General features: G+C 27.6%; 1 protein-coding gene across 1 annotated transcript in view; it reads right to left on the reverse strand.

Moving 5' to 3' along the window:
* Nucleotides 1-11,601, reverse strand: part of LOC107162444 (ABC transporter G family member 23-like) — a 25,923-nt gene extending 14,322 nt beyond the window's left edge. Inside the window, exon 1 of the mRNA XM_015509346.2 lies at nt 11,442-11,601. The gene's annotated coding sequence lies outside the window, so the exon portion shown is untranslated. The remainder of the gene's footprint in view (nt 1-11,441) is intronic.
* Between the last annotated feature and the right edge of the window lie 14,820 nt (nt 11,602-26,421).

Raw genomic sequence — 26,421 nt, forward strand, 5'->3', positions numbered from 1 at the left:
TAATGTTTAATCATTTAATTTTTATGTATTATCATGTGAAATTTAAATTATTTCCTTACCTACTTATTTAATACATTAATATATTATATACATCATATTATTACGGTACTGATAAGTAACTCTCTAAGATTAATTTTAATAAATCTAAACTTGAAAAAATTTAATTCAAAATACTTGGTGATGAACTACCTCTACGCATTCAATCTACATCGACATTTTAAGAAAAAGATATTTTACAACTTATATACATAGATTTGAAAATCTATCGTGTCTTTAAAAAAGTATCAACCTAAATAGAAAAAAAAATAATTTTTAAAATTACTATAGTTTTATGTGACCTCAAATGATGGAACAAAAATATTTCACAAAACCTTTAAACTTTTCAAAATAATTACTGTAAAAGTCCTCGATAAAATGTTATTCTAAATTCAAATTATTATCAATTAAACAAAAATGGCTGTAATATCTATATTGCATTTCCAATTGACAAGTTTATTATCAGTTTAAGAGTATAATATAATAGTACCAAATAGCCACTAGGTATACCTATTAAGGTTCAATTAAATTAATGACATTGAAAAATAAATAATATATTTCCGGTCTGACATATAAGTCTTAATTTCGTTACCGTTAACTATTAATTACAAATAATAAGGTTATTACCTATTCATAAGAAAGAAAATAATCAAAAATTAATGTCGTTAATGTACTTATATTACCATATAGTTGTATATAATACTATTTCATTATTATTTATTTGTATGATTGCTTGTAAAATATAAGTTATAAACATAAAGCAGCATTGATAAATCTAACGTATAGGTAATAATAAATAATAATATATACTTGTATTATAGTGTAATATATAAAAAGAAGTAAGTTTTTACATAATGATTAAAAATATTAGTAAATCAGAATAAATAATTATATTTTATGTTAGTAGAAAAGAATCACAGTACCTAAATATATAACATTGAGCCTACCTATATCTAACAATAATTAATAAATTCAAATTATATATCTACTTTTTTATAAAATGGGACTAAACCATTTAGCTTAAGAGGATATTAGTGCACTATTTGTTTTTTCTCTCTGGCCCACGCTCAACATAGACAAATCCTATTTACGCATTTAATCATTTTTCTATGTTTTTAAGTAATCTTAGGGTAAATCTTAAAAAAAATCTTAGGATAAAATCACCAATTACAAAAAAAGATAGAGAATAATATTTTTTATCGATTTGTGTAAATATTATCTCAAAGCAATTTAAACGTCATTTAAATTTACAACATTTTTTTGTTTATTTTAAAAGACGAATACAAAATCTAACAACAATAAAATATAATATCGATATGCCATTTCCTCGAAAATATTGTTCTCTATCTTTTTTGTAATAGGTTATTTTACTCTAAGATTACTTAAAAACGTAGAAAAAATGATTCTGTGTAAATGCATTTTGTATATTATGTAGAACGTGGACCAGAGAGAAAAAACATATAGTGCTCTGACATCTTCTTAATGCAATTTCCATTACAGAATCTGGTTTATAACTTAAAATTTTTTATGCATAGGTATTTTTTCATATTTTTATTATTGATCCTACGCCCGTGGAAATTATGACCATCAACCGTATAGGTATTATACATTAAGGTTTTTCATTTTACGTGCACGATATAGGTACATACTTATTAGTTATTACCATATTCAAATCTGAAAATTAATTTATCTCTCTACATATATTATACAGTTATTTATAATAACATATAAATCCCATATTCGATTAAAAAGTGTAGGTTAGGAACTTAGTTAATTTTAGTATTGTAATTTACCTGCCTGTGCCCACTAGGCTACTACCTACCTAAATTAAGCGTAAACAATGTAAGCTAACATTACAAGACATCTAGTTAAAATTTTAAAAATATGAAATTTGTGTTCACAACTTAATGTACAATAATTACACAATACGTTGTGTAATTATAGGTATCATAATTTATGATTCTACAGCGTGGAATTAAAAAAAAAATGTTTAGTACACCCAACGACCTATGAGTATACGCATTTGTTTTTATTTATCTAATGAAATTAAACTATTAACGAATCACATTTTAAGAGTCATTAAGACACGTCAGTCTTAACGGGAAACCTCAAAGCGTAAGTATATAACTAATTTTTTGTTATCTAATTGAAATAATTTTACTACGTTTTGCACATCCACTAATACAACTAGTTTATTGTGTATTGGAAATTGGAATGAATAAAAAATTGTCTCGTATGTTATTCTGCACTGGCCATATATTATTACCAAATCAATGTCCTACTTTCACCGTGCTGTGATTGTGTATCGATGAACATTTTAAATTTAATTCCACTGCGGCTAATAAAGTGTAATTACTTATGGCGGTTTTTAAAATCTTATGTCATATTATAGGTAACTTCATTTTATTAACACGTGCATGTATATAGATATAGACACTACCAATGAAGTTGTGTATAGCGTTATGGTTGTTATATACAGAAACGTTATAAATAGGTAATATAATATATATGATATTATATTATATATTGGCATAATATAACTTATATAATATATGTTTTTGATAAAAAAAAAAAAGAAACATTTAAAAAAATCTTTTCACAGCTAATGGAAACTGTACTACATCTAAACATTGAACGAATAAAAATATAGGCAATGTGAAGAAGATTCTATTAAAAATAATTTTAAAATCTAACAATAGGTACCTAATAATATACAAGCACATTTGCTAAAACATGGAAACCTATATAGGTTAGGTTTTATATTGAAATAGTCTATATAGTATATACAGTAAACTACATAATTCGATATATTAAATGAAATAAACACGATGCCAAGTTTAAGGTAACCTATATGTATATTGTGTAATATAAAGCCATGGAATAAAGGGAAAGTACAAAATAAAAAATTATGAACTACCAGCTATACCTACCTACCTACTTAACGTTATTGTTGCTCTGGAGATCTGGTCAACACTTTTCGTCACGTTTTTTAACGTAAAATATTATACACCTGTACAATAAAACTACTACTTGTCTACTTTACTCTTATATATATGTATATAATTCATTTTACATTTTTCAATCAGTCATTTACAGATTCTATTGTTAATAAATAATAATCCATACTGAAATAAAATACATTTATCTAATAAAGTTGTCAGCTAAACTATATCTTACGAGTATTTTATTTTTCATTTTTGTATATGCTTTTAAATTAATGTTATAAACTGAATATCTATTATTTGTATTCATTTTTTTAAAGTGAAACATCTTATCATAGTAGACAGAATAGTTATACCTAAGTACACGTTTTGGCTATATAAGAAAATGCATATTTATTTTGTAGGTTCAAATGATAATTTTGTCGTTTAGATTGAAATTCAGTCATATGTAAGAATATAGTATGTCATTTAACAAGAATTTAGTATGCAAATATCTAAATCATACAACTACACAATATTTTTGATGTGTACAAAATGTCACTTTCGAAGGTCTTTATTTACGAAAAATTCAGAAAAGTTCTATGAGCTCCTTGAAAAAATTATACAGCCATCACGTCACTACCAAACAAAAATACGACATATTAATATTTTAACCTTATTTGACGGCCAACGGCCAACGGCCAACGTTCAAGTTCTTTTTTCTGGTTATAATTTTATATATGAAAAATAAATTAAATAACTCACAAAATGTAATCGTAAACAATGTCATATTATATGATAATGGCAATCATACAACAAAAACTCAAAAATAATGATGAAAGCTCTTAACAACAAGGTCTAAAAACATTTAAAATGTAAAGTAATATATAATATATATTTGTATATTTGTTTATGCAGCAGTGCGTGCTTGCGATTTTGTGAATAATATGAATATTGCAGATTAAATTGTTTTTGAATATTTTTATTGCTTCATTAATTGTGTATATACGTAATTATAAAATGAAATGTATAATTACGTGTGTAAGTATTGGAATAAATTATAAAGTTCATCTAAAAGTGAAATCTGAGCCTTGAATCCATCAACCTTGACCGAAGGAGAACACATACAGAAAGCAAAAGTGTTCCCGGAGAGAATAAATATAATAATCTTATATGAACCCCTCAGGCATTTGAACCAAATGACATAATGAAGATGTAATAGATATAAATAAATTAAAAAATACAGATCTTCAATTATCAAATAATAGTCGTGAACAATAAATTAAAGTATAATTTGGCCTCTATTTAATTTATCGTATAACTAATAATACTTGTACGTATACGTTTGTATACGTTTGTAAGTACCTACTAATACAACTATAGGTATATTTTAATATTGTATTATATGAGTAGGTATACCTATAGTATTGTAAAAAAATATGTAATCGTTTTCTCTGTACAATTATTGGTTGTTCATAAATCATAAATTCATAGCAAAGTGTTGGTTTGCTATTGATTGAAGTCTTGTTTTTTATTCAATTATTTCTAACTTAATATGTATTCTTTGAACTTATTTCATTGTTTGTTGGTACCTATATGTATTATGTTATGTATACTAGCTAATTATTAATTATATATATTATGAAGAAATTATGAATGTGCCTATACTATAATATGCGTTTAACTATCAATCCCATGTTTTTGAAATTTCAATCAGAAAAAATAAAAGTTATCAATAACAAGTAAATAAAAATATATTTTATATTTGTAGCTTATTATTAATCTATTAATTACTCTATAAACTGAAGATTATTCATTAATATAAGTATCATAATATTTCCCGTTTATATAAAATTTAAATCGTGTTTATAATAACATAAATAATACAATTTCCTAGTGAGTAGTAAAATAAATAGTATTTACTTGAATTGTATGAAAGTATAATATTAGCATTGGATCAATTGATATTATTGATAATAATAATATGTAGGGAGGTAGGTATACTTAATAACTTGATATGCTGTGGCGTATATCTAGTTTATTTTGTTTGGTATTTGGTGTTTAAGCCTTTCACATTGCATTTTCCCCTTTAATAAATGTATTATTTATGTACGAAAATTGTAAAATAGGTAGGTACTTCATTTAATTTTTGCTTGGCCCTCTCCCCTTTTCATGAGGTTTTCAATAGGACCTGCTGGTACCTTCCTATTATGTTATTATTCAAGTATTCAACACTCAATAGAATTCTATTTGAATTAACAAACGGTTATTACTCTTTTTTTGTATCAAACCATACGATTGCCGATTACATAATTTGAATTTTGAACATTTTGTAATAATTATGGTAGTGTTTTATAATATAATCCTAATTAAATGTAATTTTTTAAAAATGCCTGATATAGGGTGGTGTCGCGTAAAGGACAAGACATGGAGTTAAGCCACGAGGGTATATTATGTCAATTGTGCCAGAAATCACAGGTAAGGAAAAATTAATTTTGGGATTAATAAAAATAATACATCAACTGCGTCGGATAATGTTGAGATCCAAAAAAGGTTATATTATATTAATTGCGCAGGCGATATTGCGCTAGAGTACGAATAATCGTCATGATATCGATATCGATATTTTATAATTTTCAACAAATTATTGTATAATAATATGTATTTTAATATTTTAATATTTATGATTTTTATAGTATATGTTTGATTAGAATTTTTACGGTTTTTGATAAAGACTTATAATATTAACGTATAGGTACACGTCATAATAAAATTCATAAAAATAACATATCTAAAAATATTTATATTTTCTTGGTGCAATCGATATATACCTCATTAATTTGTGATAAATTTACTGGCGCAAAAGATGATGTATACCTTTTTAGTTTGCGATAAATTCGCCGACGTAAAAGATGTACCTTAAGATTTCAGGTATCTAGATAAATCAGCGTAATTGACGAACACTGAACCTCGAGAAGTCCATCAGTTTGCAAGTATTTACCAATATAACATAATATTTATAATCTATACGACTAGGTATACCTATAATACATTTTTAGCTTTTAAATTCCATGCATACAAATACTTAACGTTTTAAAGTATCTATATAGGTATATAATAAAATCCAAATACCACTGACTCACTGACCACTGTATTTAAAAAACTACTTAACGTACGAACTTGAAATTTGGAATAGTGGTTCTTCTAACACTTTCACCGTATAATAAGAAAAGATTTTTCAAAATTTTAATTTTAAAGGGTTGAAAACGGCAAAAATAAATGTATACGTGTAAACTGTATATTTATATACATGTTGTGTATTATTTATATATAACAAGCTATTAAATAATAATATTAGTTGGCTGATAAATGTCTGGAACTACTTACATTTTTGTTTACCATCAGAAAGCTATACAGTAAGCTACACTATCCCATGGATCTATTGGCTATATTTTATCTCGATAAGTGACCTTTAATTTTTTTATTGCAAACTTGAGATTTTTTATAGAAATATGTAATAGATATATAAAAATCATAAATTTAAATATAATATTATTTATTATATGGTTGTTATAGGTTTTACAATTCAGTATGGATGAATAAGAAATTATCAATTCGTTATTAGATACCAATTTTAAAAATTGTTTCACCTTTACAAAGCAATATGTAAATGCCATAAACTATTATGGTCGCAACAGCTACGACGAATTAAACACAAATTTTAAATCATATATAGATAATATAAACTAACTAAACAGAAATTGGCCCAGATACCTCATCTAAAATTCTATTCTATTATATTTATCTAACTAGATTTAAGACTCATTAAAAGGTAGCTCAACTGTGAGCTTCTCTCCACCGCTCCATCATTGTCATTCCTCCCTCCAATTTACTCATTGTACAAAACTTGTATAGATTGTAAATTTTTAATAAACGCTATTTAAAAAAAAAATATATAAATCATATCGTATTTTTAACGGGCAATGAAGTGCATGAGGATCAGCTAGTACAATATATTTACTCTAAATAATATATTATCTTATTAAAAAAATCTTAAAAATTATAAAAGTTAAATAGGAAAAAAAAATCTTTAGTTGACGGAATTATTTAACTGTATATAGGTACAGCTATTCAGGGAGCGTTTGCATATTTTGACTATATAGTAAGTAAAGTAACTATACATATTAGGTAAGGTAGGTATTTACATAATATTTGAATACTATGCATTACGCCTTACGATTTTTTAAAATGGGAATTTTAGAGGACAATATTAGATAGGTAAGTAATAATCTATGACTCATATTATATTTTAAGAAAACTTATAAAAAGTGCTCTGGGTAGCCTCGTTCTTTCCGCTACCCCTTCTCTTTTCACAAACACTCTAAATTCTAATTTTTTTTTCTTGTAAATTTTATCTACTACATTTAATGTCACTTGACACAAACGCAATAGTACAATATTTCAATAAAATATGTTAATGGGGAAAACATGAAATCCTCAGGGTCACCGGGTATCGATGATATACCTACGGATATCCGATATTATGTCTACCAGGTCACTTATAAACACGACAATAAATCAATTTTCCTATCTTACCGAGGCATAATGGTTCCTACTCTTTTGACATATTACATTTATATATAATTACTAATTCATTATGAACCACAGCTTCATTGATGGATGGCCGAATATTTAGTGTTTTCAAAACCAAACACGCAACTTTTTAGCAAGGATTATAGTCACTAGGTAATAGGTAAGGACATCTACAAAATTATTTTGTATTATTTTGATAAAATATATTAAGTTTGTTGATCACTGAAGGATTTTTTTTTATTAACATTAGGCACAATCGGTTTTTGCTGTGATATATATACCACTTATACATGTATTTTTTTAAAGGCATGTTAATTTTACAAGTTGCCTAAATAGAGATTCACCTATCACGGAAACCCGAAAATAATAAAGGGCCGTAATGTTATGAATTTATGATGCATTGATGTGTGTCGCAAGAATCAATACTAGTCGACCTTACATACGAATTACGAATATAATAATATAATGATAAAAAAAAATTTAAAAATAAATGTTCACCAACTGCAGTTTAAAAGATGGCCGTGACATACACTATTTGATTAAAATCCGCAAACAATAATACCTATGAGGAATACGAGTAGAAATTACTTCAGTGATGGATGGCAAGACATATATACAAAAAAATAATGTCCTCGTAAATTATGCGGAAGTATCTATACATAATCTTCAAGCGGTGTTTACATTTGTACGCGAGACAAACAAGACTTAAAAACTAAAGATTTAAATATAGTTATATATATATGTTAAATGCAATAATCTACGCAGTTTATTAAAATAGTCATAGACAAAGACAATAATAATATATTTAGTGTGTTTTGCATATATAATATGCAATATAATAAATGAATAACTAATGACTATAGATATTTTAATTCATTAAAAAATAGGTATCAGCTATTTGGTGCATCCATTGTACCTATGTATTTAATGTTAGTTGAATTATTATATACCTATGTACTTATATTTTTAAATTTTTAACTGTATTTAGAAACGGAAATAAGTGTTTAAAATCTTTTCAAAATAAAAAAAATAATTGTAATGCAATTTGTATAATGCTTTAAAAATCTCAATACAGTTATTATTACCTATTAATTATTATAACGTTATAGACGTAATATAATGAAATTCTTATACTAATGAGTACCTACATTTTATTTTATTTGCTTAAGTACTGAAAACCTATTGAGAAGGATTATAATAAGTAATTATATCTTAAGAATATTGACTTAAATATGTATAACAATCCAAAATAACTATATTACTGACTAAAAGTTTTTTAAAACACTTGCGCAATGACCATTAGACAAAATGCCAATAGGATTACTTAACTTCCACGAATTTAATCCTTTCCAGGTTCAATATATAGGTGAGTTACCTAGTACCTATAGTCAGCCACTAGCTTGATGTTAACGGACAAGACAAATAATCTACAACATTATATAAGATGATTTAAATGTTTCAATACAACTACTGAGAAAAAAATTGTGTAATCAGAAGCCTGTTACTGGTACATACTACATACCAGTGGTTCTCAAACTATTTGGTTCACGGAGCACTTCTATGTTCCTTAAAAAAAATTACGGAGCCTCAAAAATCAGAAATATCTATTTCAGATAACAATAATTCATAATATTGGTATGGTCCAAATTATATTGAATAAAAATATAAAAATGTAATTAAGAAATTTAATAATAATTTAATAATTTGAATTTAATTAATACAGTTATGCCCAGGGAGCCCAACATATCACATTTTAAGAACCACTGATGTATACTATAACCATTAAACCATTCATTAATGAAACAGACTAGATGAAAAATTTAAAATACGAAGATATTGAACTAAAGCAGTAAAGCTGTTTATTGAAATAGTAAAATTCTTCTTTTAATTGACTCCAGGTATTTTAATTTATGTTTAAATTTGACTTTTAGTGTAAATATTTATTTAATTCATTTTTAGGTAGATACCTACCAACATAAAAAATATAAATTGAATTTAGTTTAAGCAAAACATAAAATAAGACGTTGTCTCTACAAATTTAACAAGATATCCATACAAAATAATTACATTTTAACGACTTAACAATCATTAGTAATAATCTTTTATAAATAAAAATCAATACAAAGACATTATAACTAACATCGTCCTCATTCGACTAATTTAATTAGAAAAAAATAACAAATTAAAATGATATGAACTTGTATCAATTAAATATTTATAAATATTTAATGAATGGGAATATTTGAAACACTTAAGACCATTGATATCCATTAGTTATTATTATTAGCAATATCATTGACTATAAAATTCTATACCAGGTACCTATATCTATTTAATAGGACATCTACCTGTACTTAAATGTTTTTTAATATTATTATTTAACTAATAATAACAATTAAAAGTTGGATAAAATTCCCATTTTAAATAAGAATATACTAGATAAGTAGCTAAAAAAAAAAACAAGAACTAAGAACATAGGTCAATCTAAACATCATATTATAATATATCTAGATAAAATATTACATAAATACTACACAAAATACTTACATCGTAATGAAATAATACAAAATAGTAGTTAGCAAGACTGAAGTGGACATACCTGCAGTGGCTGCATTAAACAATTTTAACTAAAAATTTTATTTTATTATCAGGCAATGGATTTATATCTATTGAACCTCATCAGACTATTTCCTATGCCATCTGTCCATCTGTGGACTGTGAGACGACATTTGTGTTGAGCTTATTTATGTTTTATTGGCGTAAATAAACGTAACATATAGATACCTAAGTGCACCTACTTTTTAATATTGTTTTTACTTCCTATTAAAATTTGTGTACGATAATTTATTATAAAAAAATACAGACGAAAGAAAGCTAATGATAGTAATATATGTTTTATACCATAGACAGATATAAGATTATTGGCTATCACAATTTAAATATATAATAGCAATTCAGATATCGCAGTGTACAGATAGGTCAATTACCTATAAACTATCACACTTGCTCTTAGTTGTAGAAAATCGTGTATTGAGAGTTAAGAAGGAAAAAAGTGACGAAGGACGTGTTGCGTGCGCACACACGGACAACTTATATGGTTATTAATAAAACTGGGCCACACTATCAATTGTTACGAAATCCATTCGTTTTCTTTTGAAAACGACTTATTAAAATATCATGTTTGAACAGCTAAAAATATCATTAAAATATGAATTTTTCATACATGTTACTATCATATTAAATCTATAACAACTTAACTAATTTCTATTGTTTAGATTACCGAATGTTGTAATAATTATACCTACATATAACAGTTGTCAGTTATATACTAAATGCACGTGTATTTTTAATACATATATATATATATATTTAATGTAATGCCATCTACATGACTACATCTACCATATTATATAGTTAGACTCTCTTATATTATATTGTATTCGAAAACAATTAAGTAGAAAAATTTACTCACAAAATTATTTTTGAAGTAGATACCTAGGAACTTACTACTTACGAAAATAAATAATAATGGATATACTACATGATGGGTACCTATCTAAAAATGGATATTTAATATAATATAGGTATTACACACTTACATAGTACCTATGTTTGGGTTTTATATTAATATAATACATTATTATAATATTAAGTTGTAGATGCAGTTAAATTAATCCGAAATAGTGTGGTATATTATTTTAAATATTTACGGTTTAAAATATAATATGAGATATATCTTAAGCCGTGTAAACACCTATTGCACTATATTGGATAAGTTTATTATTCTATTACAAGTTTATAAAAGGGTTTATCTTTTTTTTAAATAAAAAATAATTTATTAAATGGAGATACCTATATTTATTTTTACTCAAAAATTGTAATTTGACTTACTTGATAAGTTATAGGTACGATAATCCTTTCGAAAATCCAATCATGTGTGTACTAGAAGATCCGACCTGGTACTGAACGATCAGTACCAGATTATAACATACGAGGTATCGTTAACATTGTTGATGTCACAGTCACACGGGGTTACCTACTAGTTTGTGGCCATCGACCATCAGCCTCGATAATATTATAACATAGGTACCACTCGTTTTATGTTTTATTAGGTAGGCGCACTCGAACCATTCGCACTATTCTACAGCAGCGGCAGGAAACCCCTCCATTTATTTATGTTTTTGTTTTGATTTTGTTACACGCTGAACACGGTAAAATACATATTTAGTGTACGAAAAAACAATATTCAGAATGTAGCAAATAAAGATACCTATATTATATTGTATACGTTACAGAAATATAATAATTATGTAACAACACGTAAAAATATAGCTGGAATATACCTAACATAATATTATTTAATATAATATACTCATACGATATGTGTACGATACTCGTATACCTTCCTAATAAGTGGTTACGTTGAAATATTATAGGTATATTATTGTATCCATATAAAATATAAAAATTAATTTATGAGATATGAGCCTCAGAGCTTGCTTCTTCTTTAGACAAATATTTTGCAGTCGTATTGAAGTACCTTAGAAGTAATGACAGTTGTCTGTTATACATTATATATCTTTATAGTCAGTATGATATTATATAGGTACTGCATGAGCATGGTGGCATGCAAAATGGCCATAAAATTAAACAAAAAATAAACAATTTACATATTTTAATGTCACAATTTTACGATCGTGGTGTCATTGAATTAAATTTATATAATAACTAGGTATTATTATTACCTACATTAGATATAAGACGTTTGTATCAATTAATCGGAGTAAATAATATTAACGATGCTTAATTCCATAATATAAAATAAACAAATAGATTTAAATATATTATATAATGCTAAGTACAATATATTGTTTCTACATTTCTATTTCTACTAAAACCAAATCGTGTACATATTTTTTGGAATTAGCCTTGTAAAAAATTACAAAATGTACTCTGTTACAATGTTCCAAACATCATTTTTTCAATGACAACATTTGTTCAAAACAGTCTAGGTACTATGATTACCTATAATAATAATTAATGTTTAAGATACGATGCTTGCAACATGGAAACAATTAAACAAACATCTATCATTAATTACCCAAACCTAATTGTATTGGTTAAAGTTAACTATAGTAACTTTGGTCGAAGTTGATACAAATTGAATAAAAAATAAAAATTTATAACATTACAAAATGAGAAAGAATTCAAATATTCTTTAAATATTTTATAAAATACAAATACCTACCTTTAGATATAAAATTTAACGAAATTGGAAATCATATTTAAATTAAACTTGTATAACTCGTGAAAAATATGAATCTAAAGTATATTTCAGATAAATGAAAAGCATCATACAAATAGGTGTGCAATAAAATAAACATTCAATCATCGTCTATTGATAAATACAACATTTGTACCCATATCTTACACTTTGCAGGACATACCTATGGCTGTACCACATATATAATATATATATTTGAGAGGACTCCACACGGGCATTTATTGTTTTTGTCATACAAACGTACAACATGGCAAATTTTAAGTCCACAAAAATACATTTTACTCTATAATTTTTAGAATTAGATTGAATTTACATCTTTAAAATATTAAAATTTAAAGAAAGAATATTATCAATAGGGTATATTTTTAAGTAAGTTATGATCATTTAAAATATACACAAAAAAAAAACAATTTAAAAGTGCTCATAACTTAATTAAAAATAATTATAATAATATCAATAAAATCATTAGAGATGCCTCATATAATATTTTTGTCTTTAAATTTTATAAGAGGTATAATTTTAGAAATTACAATAACACGTAGGTATATTATTTTAAAAGTTAAACTTTCCAAATTGTACGTTTGTAAGACGAAGAAAACAAATGCCCGTCTGACTACTTCTTTTAGGCACTACCATAAAATAATATCTCCAAGATTATGATATTATGTGCCAAAATATAGATTTTTTTTTCGTAATTTTGTTGTTTTCATAGCACATATAATAATCATATTGATAATATGTATTATGTATAGATACCTAACCAAAACTATAATCAATTTAAATGCCTATTAGTTGATCACCTAAATTTCCCGTTACTGCTAATAAGGTATAGCCATCCCTATAATATTATTAGACTAACGACTATATACTATTACAATATGATTAAAGTTTTATAATTACATTGGCACATAGCTGTATTGAAGAATATATTATTCATATAAATATTATATAATGGTAGCTGGATAGATTCATAATATAAAGTGTATAAATATTTTAACTAGGTAAATAAAAAATATATAAAGTTATTGACCGTTTCTAAACATTTCAAGTAAAGTACTTAATAAGCGCAAGTACCTATACATTATAAACCTTTAGAGGACATAACATTAGCATTTGTTGTTTCCGCCTTACAAGTGCGTGATAAAGCAAATTTACACTCAGCAGATCAATTATAGCGTAGACAGTATAGTATAATATAGTTTTGTTAGTTTGAAATTTAGAATTAATTGACCTATTATGAAATATGATGGTAAGAACATTGTCTAAATTTTAAATTAATGAAGCTACACTTGATCTCCTGGGTGTACATTTGCTATGTTACGCACATTTTAGAATTAAGACTAAGACAAATGCTATAGTGCTACGTCTTCTTTGTATTTTAAACAGCAATAAACATGACAATATTGATAGTTAGTAGTTAATACTTACTACAATTATAATTTATAAGTTACATAATATATTATGATTAACAGCCGGGTTTATTTGAAAAAGTTTCGTTTTTCATTATTAGGTACAACATTTGTGTGTTATCAATTATCGTTTTCCTATTTGTGTTTGACGTTACTATTTGAACTAAAAATCTACAACATTTTCGTGTAACTGCATTAATAATTTTTATAATTTTGGATGTTTTTAATTTGAATAACGTTATTCCGCATGTTTGATATCCGTCTTATCAATGCCATAACATTTTTACATGAAGAAGATGAAGAATTCGTTTATAATCTGTTATTTATAATACTACGCAGTGAATTGACCTCATGACTTCTATCATCAAATCTAAAAACAACACTTTTATCAAAGAGATGTTATTGGTATTATTATTTTGAAACGAGGTAGATATGAGCATTGAACAATATTTACAAAGATTTACAGTTAAAAAAAATTCTTAACTTGGTTTCAAAAAAAAAAATATATATATATATATGTATATAAACTCTTTAGATGCGCATCTAGATTAGACATACATTTCAATATTTAACCGAATATTATAATATTTCAATTCACTCTATTATTAAAAATAATAAATTTTTCTTCACTAAAAATTCGCTCTGGGATTTTGCGTTAGTAAGACGGAAACATTATAATATTTTACGGGTTATAACGTTCGCTTAACTTCAGTTTACTGCGCAATAAGTGTCATTTGATATGTGGCATGACTATTGACTTGTAGTTAGGGTATAAAATACCGATAATATTCAAATGTATCATAATGTTTGTATAATTAGTAATGTCATAATAATAGCAAGGTAATGATCGAGATACGGGATATATACCTAATAATTAAATGCTCAGTTTTCGCTAAGATAATAATAATTGCAAAAATATATTTCCAAAAAAGTACGAAACCTAAAAAATTAAAAAATACATCTTTTTACAGACATTTCATGAAATAGCTTTAATGATTTAAATTCGCTTTATATTTTGTAATTTGTTTTATGATATTCAATTTTGTTTTGCAGTATTTTATTTGCTTATAAGGCTTAACATAAATAAAACTAGGTATAATATAATATATATAGTAATACACTTTATATAGCTGATTAAAACAATTATTACAATTTATGGTTTATTAGAAACTATAATTCTTATAAAAATTAGGTTCACGTATAGTTGTAGTTAACAGTTGTAAGTAGACATATATTATTTGACAACAAGGCTGTAGTAAATCTAAGTATGTATGTATATTGTATAGTAACTGATGACAAAGCCGTTCTTAGTGGTAAAGAGCATGCAGGTGTCAGGTTTCAGGGCCTCGTGTTCGAAAAAAAAACAATAGGAGAGAAAATTGGCTTAAAAAATTATATTTTGTATATTTTATTTATTTCATACCATTGAAAAGTTTATGTTTCGTAGATAAATAAAGTGCCAATACGCCAATACCAACTGCGATAGTTATATTGGGTACATAGCCGTATAGATAGGTATAATACTTACCTACCTACCTACTTAGTATGTAATAAATAAAATACAATTGTTGTATTTAAGTATAATTTAAGCATATTGTGGTAGGAAAAAAGTAAGGGGTATATACAATATATTATACAGTATAAAGTAGAAATTTATAATAGGTACTTAAAAAACCCCTATAGTCCATAGAGCATAATTTTTTATTATCGTCTTAATTTTCTTCTTGGAGATATAAACTTTTAAGATTTAATATTAGCTGTTATACTTATTTTGGTGTAATTCAAACTAGGTATTACACTATTTTTTGTGTTTCTACTAGGTAAAATTATTTCTCGCGGGGTTTTATCGATCCCGCCAGCATCGATTCTGCCAGTGCAGGTAGTCTAAAAACAACCTATCGATTTTATTTATTTAACTATGTATATTGTATTATTTTACATATATATTAATTCACATTGCATTAGTTTTTCATCATCATATTATAAAAAATATATTTGACTAAATTAATTTATATTAAAATTTATTATTATTTTTTTAAGCATTTGCTAGGCTGAGGTTAAAATTGGAAGGTGGCGGAATCGATAGGTTGTTTTTAGACTACCTGAACTGGCGGAGTCGATACTGGCGGAATCGATAAGTCCCCATTTCTCGCTACACCTGAAAAAAATTTATCTAGTGCGCCACTGTATGGCGAAAAATGCAAAAAAAAAAATTACTCTAAAAATAATCAGTATCACAGAAGATAAAATACCAATATAAAAAGTTTTTTTTGGTGGTTGGGGGGGGGGGGGGTGGAAACCCACTGGGTACACCACTGGGTACTTATAGGTACATAATATAAGTAGGTAGGTCGTAGGTACTATATAGGTAAACATAAATATAGATTTCACTGTTTACACACGTTAGTTGTTATCATAATTTAACTTAATTTAAGTGCAAGTAGTTTATAGTAGGTAGTCTATAAATTGTGTTAAAATCGTCCCGAACAACGCTACTTTATGTTTTTGCTAAGAGCTGCATCCGAGTTCCGTCCCGAGAACATTTTTTTATACCAATTCCGTCCCTGTTAAAAAAAAGGTATATACCAATTCCGTCCCAGTTAAAAAAAGGTATATACTAATTCCGTCCTTAATAATTTTCATAATTTAGTCGTATATATATATTTTAGCGTTTTTAAGAACATATTAGCATTATATTTTAAGCATTAAAGAACTTAAATAACCGCTCTTTAATTATTATAAATTTAGTTATCTTACCAATTTTTATATAATATGCTTTGCATTGTTTTCGAATGCACTTCCATCGTTCAATATCGTTATTCAACTCTTTGTGAAAACAAAATTTAAATTCATTTTTAATAATTAACATTTTACCTTTTTCATTGTACATATATTGTAGATTATCCATTTTTAATATATGTTAACGAAGCATGGACACGCACAAATAACGACTGAAAAGTTTATTTGGTTTAATAACTGAAATCATATTATCTTTATTTCTAATTAATTAAATAATATAATAATAATTAAAAATTAAATATTTTAATAATATCATATTATCTTTATATCTAAATAATGTGATATTGTTAAATTCGATTTGACACGGGACGGAATTGGTATATCCGTCAAAAAAACCCTGGACGGAACTAGTATATCTAAAAATTCAATTTTTATAATTGGGACGGAACTCGGATGCAGCCTTGCTAAGAACCGTGGCGTTATCAGAAGGGTGTTTTTGGGTGTTGACGGTGTTGTAACATCCACCTTAGTCGTATTTATGTAAAAAATATAGCTAATTATTCTATATAATTTATAGATTTTAACAAAATATTTTGTCATGAGGTTCATTTTCATACTTGATATTTTTAATATGGATATTGATGACTACAGTGGAGAATTTGCAAACCATCACAAGTAGTATGATTTACAGTTTGATATATAAATCCATCATGGTCCTTCAGAGAACTATATGCTCGCTGCCGATCGCTGTAAATCGTTGTACCAATTTCTACCTTTCTTTCTATTATTGGTATAAGCGTTTGTCGATCCCTTTTTTTAAAATGAAAAATCGACGTTTAGTTTTGCTGTCTTTATTACAACATAAACCAAATATCCACGGTCCCGGTCCCTGTATTCTATTTCCATAATTTCGTTGGTTATTTTCTACCGGAGTTTTATTTTCATCATTTAAAGTTTCGTCACTATCTTCATGTGGTCGTGGGCCGTAATCACTACGTTGTAAGCGACCGCGATTATATTTTCGTTAAAATATAGATCACAGATCACACGTTGTACCTACAACGCTTTTTTCGCAGATAGCCGTTTGTCGGTAGATCACACATTGGACCGGTCCCAATTATATTATTTAAATAAAAAAATTGAAACACCTCTGAAAAAAATATTTTATAGACGCCTAGCTAGGACTCGTATAGATAAATCTAACACCTAGCTGTCTTTAAATCAGTAGCGTAACTGGACAAGCAACTAGGAGGGGCAAAAAAATTAACAACCAAAATCGAAACCATAAAAACTGATTGTTTATTTTTATATAGGTCTTAAAACTAATTTTATTGCTTAGAGAAAAATCGTAGGTTTCTTAGTTAGATTGCAGCAGATACATTGTCACGAGTACATAAGTACATTCCTAGTTTAGGAGTTAATGATTTATAAAACATGGATTTACAGTGGTTGGATTCTTAGCCCACTCAAAAAATTCAAAGCCTCACCAGTCACCACCTACAAAAAACAAATCAAAATGGTCGAACTGTGGTGATGTCGTAATGACGTTGGGCCAATGGGTTTCGCTCAGTTTGCTCTTAATGGATGAGTACAATGTTTTCAAAACATGTACAATTCTCACCTATATGGCTATATGACTATATATAATGCCTGAGAATATTCTTATTAGCAAAGGAGATTATTAACTAGTTAGGTAGGTAGATATAAGCAAGGTTAGATTGTATATGTTATCTACTCAAAAATTGTCATTTTCACAAAAATCATGTTTAAAATTGTTATGTATTATAAATATAAATAATAACATAAACGTATTATATAGACATTTATTGTTAACAGTATAAATCGTAATGACGTACAATAAATTTCTACTCGCTAATAACCGATGGACAGTCCCCACCGATCGTAATATGATACTTATTTTTAGATTATTGTTAGTATAAACAGTATAGGTGTAATATCATATAATATAAATGCTGAATATGCAACATCTTTTTCCTTAAAAATATATATATATATATAAGTAGTATTTTGTGTATTGCTTAATCGCTATGTTAGTGTGTTAGTAAGTTTAATTACATTAATTATAATCACTTGGAGAATATCGCTGAGGTGGTTTTCTAGATCTAAATGGTCTGGGTGTTTTAATTATTATTATAGTATCAGGATTTTGTTTTGCACCTACGGTTTCGATATTTTCAGTATTTTCATTTATTTGTCTAGTGGGTGTAAGTGAAATTGAATTATTCGCTGGTGTCAGCAATTTATCAATGAGTAATTGATCATTGTGTCTCTTCCAAATAGTTCCGTCATCGAGCTCTACATCGTGTGTATTACAACTAATGGATTTGATAATTTTACCCTTTTGCCATTTATTGTTATTATTCCTATAATCTCTAGCTAAAACATTATCACCTGTATTAAATGATACTATCCTATTACCACCATTGTTTATTTGTGATATTTGTCGTTCAATAATCATTTCACTTGTATTCGGCATTAACGCGTCAAATTGTAAACGTATTGATCGACCTAAGACCTAACATTAGTTTAGCTGGCGTTTCTCGTGTTGTTGAATGAGGTGTATTACGATACATCAAAAGAAATTTATATAATTGGGATTGTGCAGTCGAGCATTAAAAAAAATTTTTTTTATTGTTTTGACTGCTGATTCCGCACAGCCGTTTGATTCTGGGTGAAATGGAGCGCATGTCATATGCCTTATACCTAGATTTTTGCAATATGCTTGAAATTCAAAACCAGTGAAACATTTTGCACCATCTGATGTAATTGTTTTTGGAATTCCAAATTCCAATTGTCTCTGAAAATTTTTGAATAACAATTTCTGCTGTCATAGAATTTATTTGAAATACTTCTAACCATTTTGTGGTTGTGTCAACAATGACAAAAAAATATTTATTTTGAAATGGTCCAAGAAAATCGCAATGCACTCTAGTCCACGGGTTTTCTGGCCATTCCCAAGGTGATGTTACAGATTTTGGCGGATTTTGCCTGACATTAATACAATTGTCGCAACTTTGTGTGATATTTTCGATTTCTTTGTCCATTCCTGGCCACCAAAAGTATGATCTTGCTAAACTTTTCATACTGGAAGAACCCATATCCATATGACATGAATGAAGTTTCTTGAGTATATTATTTCGAAATTTAGCTGGTATAATAACACGGTAACCCCATAATAGACATCCCTGTTCCACTGCAATTTGAGTTTTTCGTAAATTATATGAATTAAGTTCTAAATTTTTAGAAAAATCACTATTCCATTCTCCTGTTTTGACTGCGTTTAATACTTTGGCGAGAATTGTGTCTCTACTTGTTTCAATTTTTATTTTTGACCAGTCTAATGTGAAAGGTGATTGTTCGTGAATAAAATTAAGACTAATACATTCTTCATTATGATTTTCAATTTTCAATTTTGAACCTTTTATTCGTGACAAAAAATAAGCTGTATTATCTTCGGATTTCACATATTTTATGTCGAAATCGAATGATGATAAAACATAGGCCCATCGTTGTAACCTATTAGCCGCGTAAATTGGGATACCTTTCTTATCACCGAAAATATATATTAACGGTTTATGGTCGGTTTCTAATAGAAAATGCCTACCATATAAATAGTCATAAAATTTCGTAACCCCGTAAATAATTGCTAAAGCTTCTTTTTCAATTTGTGGAAATTTACATTCTGACTCAGATAGAACTCTTGATGCATATGCTATAGGTTTTTCAGTACGATCTAGGTACACATGGGAAAGAACTGCGCCTAGTGCATAAGATGATGAGTCTACAACGAGTTTAATCGGAATATTATGATCATAATGTGCCAATACGGGTTTCGAAATTAAAATTTGTTTGACTTTATTGAATGCTTAGTCCATTTTGGTGTCCAATTCCATTCACTGCCGTTACGTAAAAGAGTGTACAATGGTTTTAAAATATTTGCAGCGTTTGGAATAAATTTTATATAATACGTACCTAACTAAACCTAAAAATGATTTTAGCAATGTTTTATTTTCTGGGACAATGGCATCGTTTATAACATCTGTGTGTTTTGTTAGTGTGTGTAAACCATTTTCATCTAACCTGTGACCCAAATATTCAATTGACTTTTGCATAAATTTGCATTTATTCAACTTTACTCTTAAACCTGCATTTGACAATACATTTAGTAATTTGTCTAAACGAGCATTGTGCTCTGTGATAGTGAAACCTGCAACAATAATGTCGTCTTGGAATATACCTAGCCCTCAAGACCTGCTGTGGAAGTTTCCATAGCTTTTTGAAACTCCCCTGCTGACGACTTTATTCCAAAAGGGTTACGTGTATAGCTAAATAAACCTTTATGTGTGTTAATAGTGGTATATTTGCGATCAGATTCTTTAATAATCATTTGTTGGTATGCGTCTTTTAAATCTATTTTCGAAAAATATTTTGAACCACTAATATTTGCATATAAATGTTCTATTTTTGGAAGAGCGTATTCAGTCCTTTCTAATACCGGATTTATTGTTATTTTAAAATCACCGCAAATTCTAACCGTGCCGTCTGGTTTTAATATTGGTGCTATTGGAGTTGCCCATTCGCTGTGGTCGACGGGAACTAAAATGTTGCTTTTGATTAAACGCTCAATTTCGGTTTCAACTTTTCCCTTTAATGCTAAAGGAATAGACCTATGTTTGTAAAATTTAGGTACTGCCCCCGCTTTGATATTTAATGAAATTTCGTATTTGTTAAAAGTGCCTATTTCATCTTTAAAAACATTGTTATATTTTTTTATAATACTATCGACACTTACGTCATTTTCAATACTAAACAAGGTAAAACATTTTATGTTTTTTATATCATTTCGACCTATTAATGGAGGACCACCATTGTCGATAACATAAAGGCACATTGTAAATTTTTTATTTTGGTACACCGAATCGACAAATATTTTTCCTATCGGTTTAATGTCGTTGCCGACGTAATCAGATAGCGAAATTTCATTTTTTTTAAATTTGATATGACTAAACAGTTGATGATATAATCTTTTTGAAATTACGCTATGTTGTGAACCGGTATCAATTTCGAAGCTTAAATTATTGTTTTCTACAATTAAATTTTAAATTTACTGTAAACGGTTTCACCGCTTTATTTTGAGAATTTTGATCAATTATGGAAAAAAAAGTATTCGAAAGATCATAATTAACTGTTTCGTCATCATCATTATTATCATACAAAAATTTATTTTGTGTTTTGATATTTTTCTTTTCTTTCTTACCCTTTTTACATACGGTGGACAAATGACCTTTTTCACCACAATTGTTGCACTCGAAGTCTTTGTATCTGCAGTCTTTTTGAAAGTGATTGGAACGGCCACAAATCCCGCATTTGATTTTTGATTCCTTGTATGTGTTGAACCCCTGCTTGGCAGTATGTCCATTATTTTTTTTTTTTTTGGTACTTCAAGTCTGTGTGTTCTTCTTTTTTCCAGCCACTCTTGTCATTTATTGCAGCTTCTTTGGCTGTCGCGATTTCCATTAGATTTGAATATGTAACTCCAATTTTTGAGGCATCCTCTTCTAACAGACGATCTTGGATTGGTCCTGAACCCATTCCGACAACCAATATGTCTTTAATGACTGTTGTTAGTTCCGACGAAAACTCACATTTTGAAGCAAGATTTTTGACACGTGCACCCCATTGGCACACTGATTCATCTTGTCTTTGTTTAGCTTGATAAAATGTATACCTAGCCGCGAAGTACGATTTTATTGGTTTGAAATATTTGTTCAAACTTTTCATTAGAGTTTCATACTCAACATCGTTTGGCGTGCTAGGAACACATAAACTAAAAAGTACTTTGTGAATTTCCTCACTGACTGATGATAATAGAATGGCTCTTTTCGACGGCATTTGCCAAAAAAAAATTTGTCAATTTTGACTCAAAAATTGTGATATCCATACCTGTTTCAAAGTTTCTAGGTGACCCAATAACTTGATTGAAGTTCGTTATGGATTCTGTCTTAGGAGTTGCCATTTTGTATTAGTATGAATACAATACTTGAAACTTCTAATGCACTAGTGATTACGATTAAATTATTATTTTCTTCGTCGCCAATTTGTTATGTATTATATATATAAATAATAACATAAACGTATTATATAGACATTTATTGTTAACCGTATAAATCGTAATGATGTACAATATATTTCTACTCGCTAATAACCGATTGACAGTCCCCACTGATCGTAATATGATACTTATGATTATTGTTAGTATAAACAGTATAGGTGTAATATCATATAATATAAATGCTGAATATGCAACAAAAATCAAAAGTTATTAAAATATATTTTATTTGTTTAATTGCAATGATTTATAGAGTGTTTTACAATGATTATTATTTCTAATTATTCTAACTAAAAATAATCAATAAATATTAATTGATTTGATATTTTAAAATGCTATACCTAAAAAAAACATTTCCTTGGTCAAATTAAGTAAACATATAGTCAAGATATAATATAAGACAGATATAAAAAATCATTTGTGGCTTGGTGAGGCGCGGTCGTACGCTCAATCTGCGGAAACACACTGAGCGTACGTACCGGCCGCAGTTGCTAGCTCCCGGATGGGTGACCACCCGGGATTTTCAGCAACATATCCTTGCCACGCATACATAAACATGTGTACAACCCTACCCATTTAAAAACCTACAAACAAACATACAAAAATAACCCCTACCGTACCACCCCACACCCAATGGCCTGTTGCCGCGGGTTCTCCTTACAAAAATAAAATCATTTATCTACCTATTAGCTAATTAGCAATATATTAAAATATTAATACCTATATATAATAATTATTTGCAGTATGTAGTATGCACTATGTAAATATAAATAGATTTTTATAAATTTGTTATAATATTATATTTTTTGGATCACAATAACTTCTATTTAGGTTTTTTTCCTTTTGAAATAATACATTTTTTAAAAGAAATTTCAGATAATTTGTTTCTTGTCGGGTTATGTATAAGACCCGCAAGATGAAAACATATGTTTTACAGATGGTTCTGAATGTTCTGATGAAAAGAAACCTGCTTGTATAGTTGTATTACAATTTACAGCATGCAAATAGACTATCTTTTATTATTGCATAATTATTAGGAATTGTTTGATACTATCTTAAGATCAAAAAACAATAGTTTTCATTATACAATATACCTACTTAAACAAAAAAATGGTCGACAGTCCACTATAGAGTAATTTTTTACGGTGTCGGGTAGATCCTTTTGAAATGCTCAACAAGAACAAAGAGCTCAAGTGCTAATAGTAAGCGAATTTTACAAATGTCCATCTTAGCCTAATCGTGTTCTGCACTTTAATTTTTGAGTAAAAACATTATCTGTTTTATTATGCATTTTTTTGAATATTATGACTGAGTTATAAAAATATAAGTAATATAACAATTTAAAATTCACAAAAACCATGCAGGGTCTAGTGTCAAGAGAATCTTGACTTGTTTTATCAGTCTATTCTATCTTTGTATGCTTTCAATTTCATTAATTTATTGTTATTGTAACAACAATATATTTGTTAGACTAGAAATTAGATTATTGATGCATATTAATTATTAAACACACATCACTTAATATATGGACAAACTAGGTATCTAATCAATAATTTTAGAAACTATGTATATATTAACCTTGTACTTCTACATTATATACATACATGGTATTTTTTCCATATGTGGTCTACCTCACACTTGGCATTTACCACACAACTGAGTTAACGTTTACATTTTGTCTTAATGAAAATTGTTAATTATGTTATTTTTATTTGATTAACATAAACTTAAAATCTAGTTTTGTACGAGTAGGTTTGATGAATGACATAGATAATAACTAACATGATTATTAAGATTAAGGAGGTCACCCAGTGGTAAAATATTCAACAATAGTGAACATAATAACAGCTCTTATTTTGTTTAAATGCGTACTAAAGGAGATCCCTAGACCATTTCTTTTTCAGTCCACGGTGAGGGTTATTTGAAAATTTAGTGATTAGTGGATTTGTGTGTGGTTGATGTTTGTGAAATCTTGTGTTGTATAAATAGAAGATTTAGTTAAAATGTTGAGGTTGGTAATGTACTAGGAAGCAGAGGAAACTTAGTGAATGAATATTGATTGAATGGGTTTAATAGGTCGGGTGTTGAAAGGTTTAGTGGCTCCCCATAATTGAATGTCGTAAGTCCATGGTGGCCTGAATAAGGACTTGTAAATTAGTAATTTGGTATTCATTTTCATTTTAGAATTAAGTGGGAGGATCTGAGCTGGTGAAAGCAGGACGAGGATTCGAAATTAACTTTTACTAAGGGAGGAGCCCGGGAGGGGGAGACAAAGGTATTTAATTTCAGAACAAATAGAGATTGGAATGTTGTTCATTGTGACGTGAGGGCGCGTTCTTTGTTTAAAGGCGAATGTTTGAGTGAGGACTTATTCATTTGTTTTGATTTTTCATCTTTTTGTCCAATCAAAATAATTATTTAGTTAGAGAAAAATACTATTATATATTTTAAAAGAAAAAAGACTTATTCTAATTCATACCCATATTATATTAAGCAGAATCATGGTGAATGTCATATTTTGCTAATTGAATATTAAAATTATTTTATTTGCAGTAATGTAAAAAATGAGTTTTTGTTCTTAAATTATAGGTTGAAATCAACACGTTAGCGTATTATTCCTAAATTTATGCTTTTATTTATATTTAAATTAAATATAAAAACAATAATTAGACCAATAGCAACAAGAATACCAATCATAATGATTATATAAATAATAGTCGAGACTAAGTACAATATCTAAAATTGTCAATAAAAATAATCTAAAACAGATGTATTTATTTACATCCAAATTGGTATTCTTAAATTAATTTAATTATTTGTATTCAAAAATTTAAAATTGTGAACATGGTGATTTATAGCATTATTTACATTATGTCAATAATCATTTTTTGATGTGTTAACATCTTCAAGCCTCCCCCCCCCCAAAAAAAAAATTTGATGTCATGAAATAGTATAACAGAAATTGCGTGTGTAATCGTATACATAGCCATGGTCACATGGTGTGGGTAATATAAAAAATAATATAATATATCACACTTGAATTTTATTATTATGTACACTTCATAATTTATAATACTTGTTATTTACCTAACCCATAAATCAACCAACATTTTAGTTACAGGCGCAAGTTATCAAATTTATGTTCACACATCAACATTGAGCATTAAATGCCTAATTTGACACATCTGTTTTTTAAAAAATTTTAAATGGGTTAATAGGAGTGGCATGAGAAAAATTTTTTAAGGCATCAGCCTGTTATAAAGAACTAAGAAAACCAACAACATGATACTTGTTTGTTATCGCAAGCCT

Source organism: Diuraphis noxia, unplaced genomic scaffold (assembly GCF_037042655.1).
Source record: "Diuraphis noxia isolate RWA-SAM2 unplaced genomic scaffold, SU_Dnox_SAM2 contig0002, whole genome shotgun sequence".
Lineage (NCBI taxonomy): Eukaryota > Metazoa > Arthropoda > Insecta > Hemiptera > Aphididae > Diuraphis > Diuraphis noxia.